The sequence below is a fragment of the Cryptotermes secundus genome, unplaced genomic scaffold (genome assembly GCF_002891405.2).
Source record: "Cryptotermes secundus unplaced genomic scaffold, Csec_1.0 scaffold298, whole genome shotgun sequence".
In the NCBI taxonomy this organism is placed as follows: Eukaryota; Metazoa; Arthropoda; class Insecta; order Blattodea; family Kalotermitidae; genus Cryptotermes; species Cryptotermes secundus.
The window spans coordinates 2,598,500-2,606,115 of record NW_019741976.1 but is presented as its reverse complement, the minus strand read 5'-3'; the positions used below and the strand labels follow the sequence as shown (position 1 = coordinate 2,606,115).

Below are 7,616 nucleotides of genomic sequence, written 5' to 3'. Positions count from 1 at the left end.
TTTTTTGTGTTTGATGGACCATTCATGTTAATGAATTTTGTTACTGTCAAAGCTGTCTTGGTTTGTCTTTGTTCGTATGTATATTTTTTATTCTATTTTTGCTCGTGTTTATTTAAAACTGGCATTTGGGCTGTTATGTAAACAATAAGTACATAATATGACTGAATTATTATTGTCATATATTAATATATTTAAAATTAAATTGCTCCCTTTATCATATTTTATATCAGACATAGTTCTTCCACTCATTAAAATATTAACTATATTCATTATAAATATACATGTATGTAAATATATATTTCTTTTCTCACTTCTCAATGAGAAGTATGAACAGTGTTAATGGAGTTGTTATTATTATTATTATTATTATTATTATTAGATTTGTTAACAACTTAGATTTGTGTTAATGAAATTATTATAACTATAATTATAATTATAATTATTATTGACTGCCGCTGTGGTCTAGGGGTCAGAGTTCCTGCCTACAGATCCAGAGTTCTCGGGTTCGATTCCCGGGGCTACGAGATTTCTGAGAAGTAGTGGGTCTGGAACGGGGTCCATTCAGCCTCGTGAGGATAATTGAGGAGCTATTTTAAGGAAATAGCGGCTCTGTCTTTCTGTCTGTGTACCTTCCGCTATTAACTTTTGAATCCTGAAGAACTCTTTACGAAAATGTATCTGTTTATCATGGCACGCGACCCCGTCTCAACGACTTACTTCATAAATCCCTTCAGTCGTGTGTGTCTGCCTGTTTTAGCTCCCTGTCGCAGCTAGGCAACAGCTCTGTAAAAACTTTATCGTTTCAACGAATACACACGCAACAATAGAGAAACTGTTGGACAAGTCGTTTTCTTTGCAGCATGAGCCTTATCAAAGGAAAGTAGGTGATTAGTTCTTCCATAAACTTCTTGTCGATAAATAAATTTGGTTTCCTAGAGAGGTCGATGTGGGACCAGCTGCCCGGCGAGTCGGAGAGTGACGTCACTGTAACTACCACGCGAGATATCTGTGCCATTGTGTGCTAATTAGGGCAATGGCGGATGTAATAATCTGTAATTAACAGAAACAGTAATGGAAGTGCCCCGAGAAGATCCGTTGACAACCAATGCTGCAGTGCTGGTAATTGAACGGCACGACCACACCATTACAGTGTGCATGCTGATTAGCATGCATCATGCACGAGTAAGGCCACGGATACACAGTGAATTGCCCGGAACCGCAGCCCATTATAATGGCTCTGCGCGAGACCTAGTAGTTCGTGTCTCTCCGTCCACACGTTTGAACTCCGAAACTATTGAATGAATTTTTGCAGGTGTGGTGACCTATACCAGCGTTCGATTTTTAATTCTTCAAACCACAGTAGTTATTAAATGTATCACATAATTTTGTATTAAAATAATGTGCATAAGATTTTATGTGTGCTTTGTATTCTTATTAGAATAAACAAAGAGTATTTCCCTAAGCAGTATCAGCCGGTTGGTCTTCGCAATTCTCAGTGCCTGGCTCTGTTTATTGCCTGCTTCATGCTGATTTCTCGCTTGACTCACTCTCCGATTCTGATTATGAACGTGATATGTTCATGTGAAACGTCAGCTGACTTTCACAAGACTACACAATGTTATATCCCAGAAGATAGAATTATTCACGTTAAGCTGTGTTAGCTCTCAAATGGAAAATAATTATTCTTTATCTTCCCCCTAACTCCATGGAGTTCAGTCCTTCCTGAGAACCTGCCAATCGCTTAGCTACATAAGAATTTCCCAACATATTACGGAAACCGAAAGTTCATTACCGTGTTCACAAGAGCCCGTTACCGATCCCTATCTTGAGGGAGATCAATCCAGTCAACACTACCCCATTCTATTTCTCTAATGCCCATTTAATATTATACTCTCACGTACTATTGAGTTTTCGTTCTAGTCTCTTTCCTTCTGGCTCTCCCACGACAATCCTATATGAATTTTTCTTCTCTCCCCCATTCGTGCTACATGCCCTATCGATCTCATCTTCCTTGACTTGATCATTCTAATTATATTCGGCGAAATTTACAAGTTATAAAGCTCCTCATAATGTAGTTTTCTCCAACCTCCTGTCACTTCATCTTTCTAAAGTCCAAATATTCTCCTCGGCAACCTGCTTCCAAATACAGAGTGCGGCAAAATTGCAGTACTGAAACTCGCGCATCTCGAACGCGCATGTGCGTTTGTCGACGGGGCATAGCTCCAGCCACACGTGTTCCCAGTAGTGAAAAGGAAGTTGTGTTGTGCAGTTGTTGTTGGAAATTGGTCTCTCGACGGAGGACAAAGTATTCATAGTTGAGTATTATTTCCGCTCATACGGAAGTGGTCGCCAGACAACTCGCTTCCTTGGTTTTGTGCGGCCAGATGTTATCATCCAGAAACCGCTACACAGTACACGTGTGGCGCTATGGTGTGCCGTCTCAGCACGCGGTATATTAGGCCCCTATTTCATTGAGGACGAGGAAGGAGATGCTCTTACCACCACCCAAGAACGCTACAGGGACATGGTGATCGGACAATTTCTTCAGGATTTGAGAAGGTTCTGTTGTGCAAGGGGCCTTCACATGAATAGATAGTGGTATCATTTCATTTCAGTACTGATTTTTTGGAGCATAGTATACCTTCCCTTTTGTCAATATCCCTTACTTTTGCAAAATAATAATAAAGGTCTTTCACACGGCGTGAAGCAATCATAATGACGTCACCACTTAACTATTTTCTACTGACGGTTACTTCACACAATACGAACAAACCTCAGTATGGATACAGCCACGGAGTCAACGTCTGTGTAAATCAAAGTAGCACAAAGTTTGCAAATATTTTATATGTTTTGAAGAGTGGCTACTGAAGTGTTAGTTCGAGATCAGTAGCTCAGTAACATGTGCAGGAAACATGGACGTCAAACTATATATGAGGACCTTCAGGATACGAGACAGATACGTTCATTTTACAGCAGGACCTCCGAACCCACGCCAATCCGAACTCCCAGTAAACCGAACTCATTTACAGCACACACACATACGAAAAAGGAAGCTATGCAAAAATTGCCAATTCAATTGAAATATCTTTATTTTCTTGCAGTGAAAATGGATTATTGTGAAACATCATACAACGTGCTACTGAACCTGCCTCTTCAGGCAGCGAAAGACGTAACTCGGTTACCGCTTGCCCCGAGCTCGTTGGGAAGCCCAACGTCCGAGGGTTGCATACAAATTCGGGGTTCTTTATATATAAAATGTATCCATACTCTTGGACCGCCTCTGTGGTCTAGTGGTCAGGGTTCCTGGCTATAGATCCAGAGGTCCTGAGTTCGATTCCCGGCGATACCAGATTTTCTGAGAAGTAGTGGGTCTGGAACGGGGTCCACTCAGCCTCGTGACGATAACTGACGAGCTATTGCAAGGAAATAGCGGCTCCGGTCTATAAAACCGAAATTAACGGCCGTGGGGATTCGTTGCGCTACCAGGCGACACCATCCATCCGATAAAGTTGGCACTAACTTCGCTTCGGTGTAGTTCGCTTGCGGACTAAAGCCACGGATTTTGTTTTTTGGTTTTGTTTGTTTATCTATAGTCAGGAATAAATACTTTTGTTGAAGAATTATAATTTTTTAAATTTGAAATCCAGTAATTTGAACGATTTCATAGTCCGAACACATCAACGTTTTTATCAATTCGAATTTTCGAGGTTAAGCTGTACATAGATGTGTTGGTTGTATGGGGCATAAACATGCGTGTTATACAGCCTAACCGGCAAACCGAAATGTGACATTGCTACATGAAATAGGACTTAGCTCGTTCTACATGCATAGGAAGAATATTACAGCCTGAGTGTGTGTAAAGATACGTAGGGAATACTGCAGACAAGTTTCTCTCGAGAAGTTCTCGGTGATTGCAAATTTACATGCTAAACAGTCCTCAAGAGCTCCAATAAGATTCCCTGTTACTTTTGTGTTTATTGCGTCAGGTAATAAAGGGAAGCCTCAAGTACACGCCTCTTCGTCTCCTGCATCATAAAACCTTGTTGCAACCGTTGAGATAACACCAAGAGACAGGGGGTTAGTTTACAAACATCCATGGTCCCCGATTATTAATTTGAATCACAGTTTAAGTAACAAACGTGCTAAGATAATTTAGACTTTAGTACTTTTAGGAAGACGGCATGAAATAGTGTTTCCTTGTAAATTTGAAACTTCTTAAATTCGTCGTATGTTTTGTGTATCAAGGACCACACAATGAAAAGTCTTGGTATTCGTCTATGCATGAACTACATGAAGAAAAGATGTCTTCGCCAGGCCATACACATATGTTTTGTGGTCGAAACCAAGAAACAAATTACGACGAAACTTAGTACCGGAAGTTGGGGGCTGCGAAATACTTCAGAGATAGGTTGATGTAAAAAAAATCTGTTCTGGGATATAACGCCGTGTAGTCCGTTGAAAATCAACCGACATTTCGAAAAAATGTCACCATCTTCAGAATACACGGCGTTATGTATCAGAAGACAGAAATCTTCATAACCACGGCTGACAGAAACTCAAATATTGCGGATTAATGTGGTATTTATTCGTACCAATTCAGTGATAATCTCTACAGCTCATGAAACTCGATGCTAATTTTTGAATTTTGTAACAGATGGTAAATATTTATGAAATCAAAAAAATATTTCAAAATGAAAATTTTGGATCTTACAGAGGTGTATATTTTATGTCATATGACAATTTATTTTAGGTTGAGCCGATTTAGAGAAAACTGGTACAGTTAGACCGGATTTATTTTAAACTCGCGATTATAATCCGTTCGCAGATCAACAATATAGCTCACTGGACATTTTTTAACGCCGAAATCCTTGTAGTTCAAATAGATATAGACATTATTTACAGCGCCTTTCTTGTACCCGTTCCGTGTGAGTAAATCAGCAAAGAACACAGAACCCGTATCGCTAGGCCTACAGTGTTTATCAATAATGCATTCTCTTTGCGTACGGAGCTTGAAACGAAATATGAAATGAGATTTTAGATGTTACACACATAATTGTGGGCCCGTCGCTTCCCATAATATTGACAGTATATTGTACAGATTTCAGACAACAATCAATTTCATGGTCCGTAATTTCATATTCTGGCAATTTGAATTCGATATGGTCTGCGGTGATATAAACAAAACTGTATCCAGAACTGACAACAATGTAAAATTTCAGGAAGAGTCCAGTGTTGCGCTCTGATAGAACAATGGAGAACCGTAGGCTTCGCTGCTGATTGTTGGAGCCCACTGTGGCGTCCACGTTTATACAACGGAGAGGTTGCCGTTATAAGAGATATTAAGGGCAGTTATTTTTCGATGTTCGAGGATTTTATATTCGCTGTGAAGCTGGCAACAGTGGGCAACAGTCTGTGAAGATGTACCCTAGTACCACTTCGAGAATTTCGTGTAGCTTCCCAGAATGTAACGTGCACGCGATACATCACTTTATGCCTCAAACTGCTTCTCTGTCCATCACAGTTCACAGTCCATCTTGCGTTCTGTTTCCGGGGCAGCCATGCGTACCAAGAGAAAGCAAGATCATAAGTAACGTTACCAATGCAAATGGAGGTGTAAGGGCCTTGAATATTGAAAAGAATACTACAGAGTTCATTATGCAAATACTGAGCAAAGTTTATCATCTCGGGAACGTAACTCTCTCAAATACGATGATATACACGTATTTCTATCTCTGTAACACAGTACTGAGTAACCTCTAGTCCGCAAACCTCTACAGCAAGAATCACGTCGAGGGAATAGAGGTATGTAAGGCAGACAGAGACAGAGTTATACAGTTGCGATATTGCGAGACTGCTTCTACTCAGTTTTCGGACATTATGTTAAGAACATCGTATGGTTATTAAGAGACTTCTCCTCATTATTGTTCTACTAATTGAGGCTTATTTTATGCAATGTAGGCCTATTTTCCTTCGTTAACAATACATTTCACTTTCTAACTCCAACTCCAAATACTTTAACAACGAAACTTAGGAAATCAGTGAAATCACTAAAGGCAGCGTGTAGTATACCAGTAAGTAAAAAGTAAAGCTATCCTTGTACCAGGCCGTGAAGGCCCATAGGGTTATGAGACGTTAAGGTGGTCTCTTTCCTTCTGGCTTTCCCACCAATATCCTCTACGCATTCCTCTTCTCCCCCATTCGTGCTACATGCCCTGCCCACCTCATCCTCCTTGACTTGGTCATTGTAATTATACTTGGAGAAGAGTACAAGTTATGAAGCTCCTCATTATGCAGTTTTCTGCAACCTCCTGTCACTTCATCTCTCTTCGGTCCAAATATTCTCCTCAACGCCCTGTTCTCAAACACCCTCAGTCTATGTTCCTCCCCTAATGTCAGAGACCAAGTTTCACCATGGTTCTCAGAATAAGATAATTCAGTAATTCGTCTTTTAATGGACAAGCAGCGTGTTTCCTGTGGGGAAGAAACTGAATGTTTAAATTCCTGTTATTCAAAACAAATTCATACTTTGAAGCTTCAAGAGAAGACAGCCTGAATGCGACAAATGCCATTTATTCTTTTCGAAGTCCAATGGAGAACTGCTGGGGTCATGGGAGCGGAAATGTAAGTGAGAAAACTGAGAATTTGGGAGGGGATTACCCGCCGATATGTGTAACAGCCAACTGGGAACGTTAAATTGAAAGCCTCCGTGCTGTGCGTTATATTGGGATAGGTGAATTAGCCTCGAGCACTCTACAGCGCTAACCACGTACGACTCTGCTGCTGATAATACTAAAACGTGCGGACTTCAAATGGACTGGAACGATCCGGAACGCTGTTCTGCCTGTAATTACAGTTCATGTACTGCGTAACCACAGATTCTTTTCTGTTGCAGATGTCCCGCAACACCCAAGACAATTATTATGGCAAGGAACAGAATTGATTGTCCCTGGGGTTATCTCATTGCTGCAAGCCATCACTCGAAATTGATGCATTACCAGATCATCCATCCGGACGTAATGTCTCTGAGAATCAGATGTGCCCTCAGTATATGCTACAGACTCACAGACTCTGTACTACATAATATAACCGGTTGTATCTTTGAAGTAAATAATATCATAAACTCTATACTATGCTACCGGTCACGGTAGCCGAGCGGTCTAAGGCATGCACTGTCTTCGCTGTCTCGGAAGCCGGGATCGTGGGTTCGCATCCAACTCAGGACATGGATGTTTAGTGTTAGTGTGTATGTATGTGTGTGTGTGTGTGTGTGATTTTCTGTATTTGTGTACAGGTAGAGGCTTTGTGACGAGCTGATCAACCGCCCAAGAAGTCCTACCGAATCTCTAAGATCTAGTAAACCGAAGTGAGACGGAGAGTTTCATGGAGGTAGGCCAAGGCCCAAATTGGGGCATGCAAAACTTCAGGCAGAACTATAGGTTTTATAAAAAAATAGCATAAACCTGTTGAAATTTCCTTGGGAAATTTTAGGTTAACAGCGTCATTATTGAAGTAGGTGCTCATAATATATTTAGACAATACATGCACGAGTAACTTTCCCACTCCCCCATACGCCTTCATGGCGTAGTGCTTAATTAGTTAAGCACAGGGACAACTTT

General features: G+C 40.7%; 1 protein-coding gene across 4 annotated transcripts in view; it reads right to left on the bottom strand.

Annotated features, from left to right (window-relative positions):
- Positions 1-7,616, bottom strand: part of LOC111872862 — a 73,684-nt gene that overhangs the window by 584 nt on the left and 65,484 nt on the right. The gene's annotated exons all lie outside the window — the stretch shown is intronic.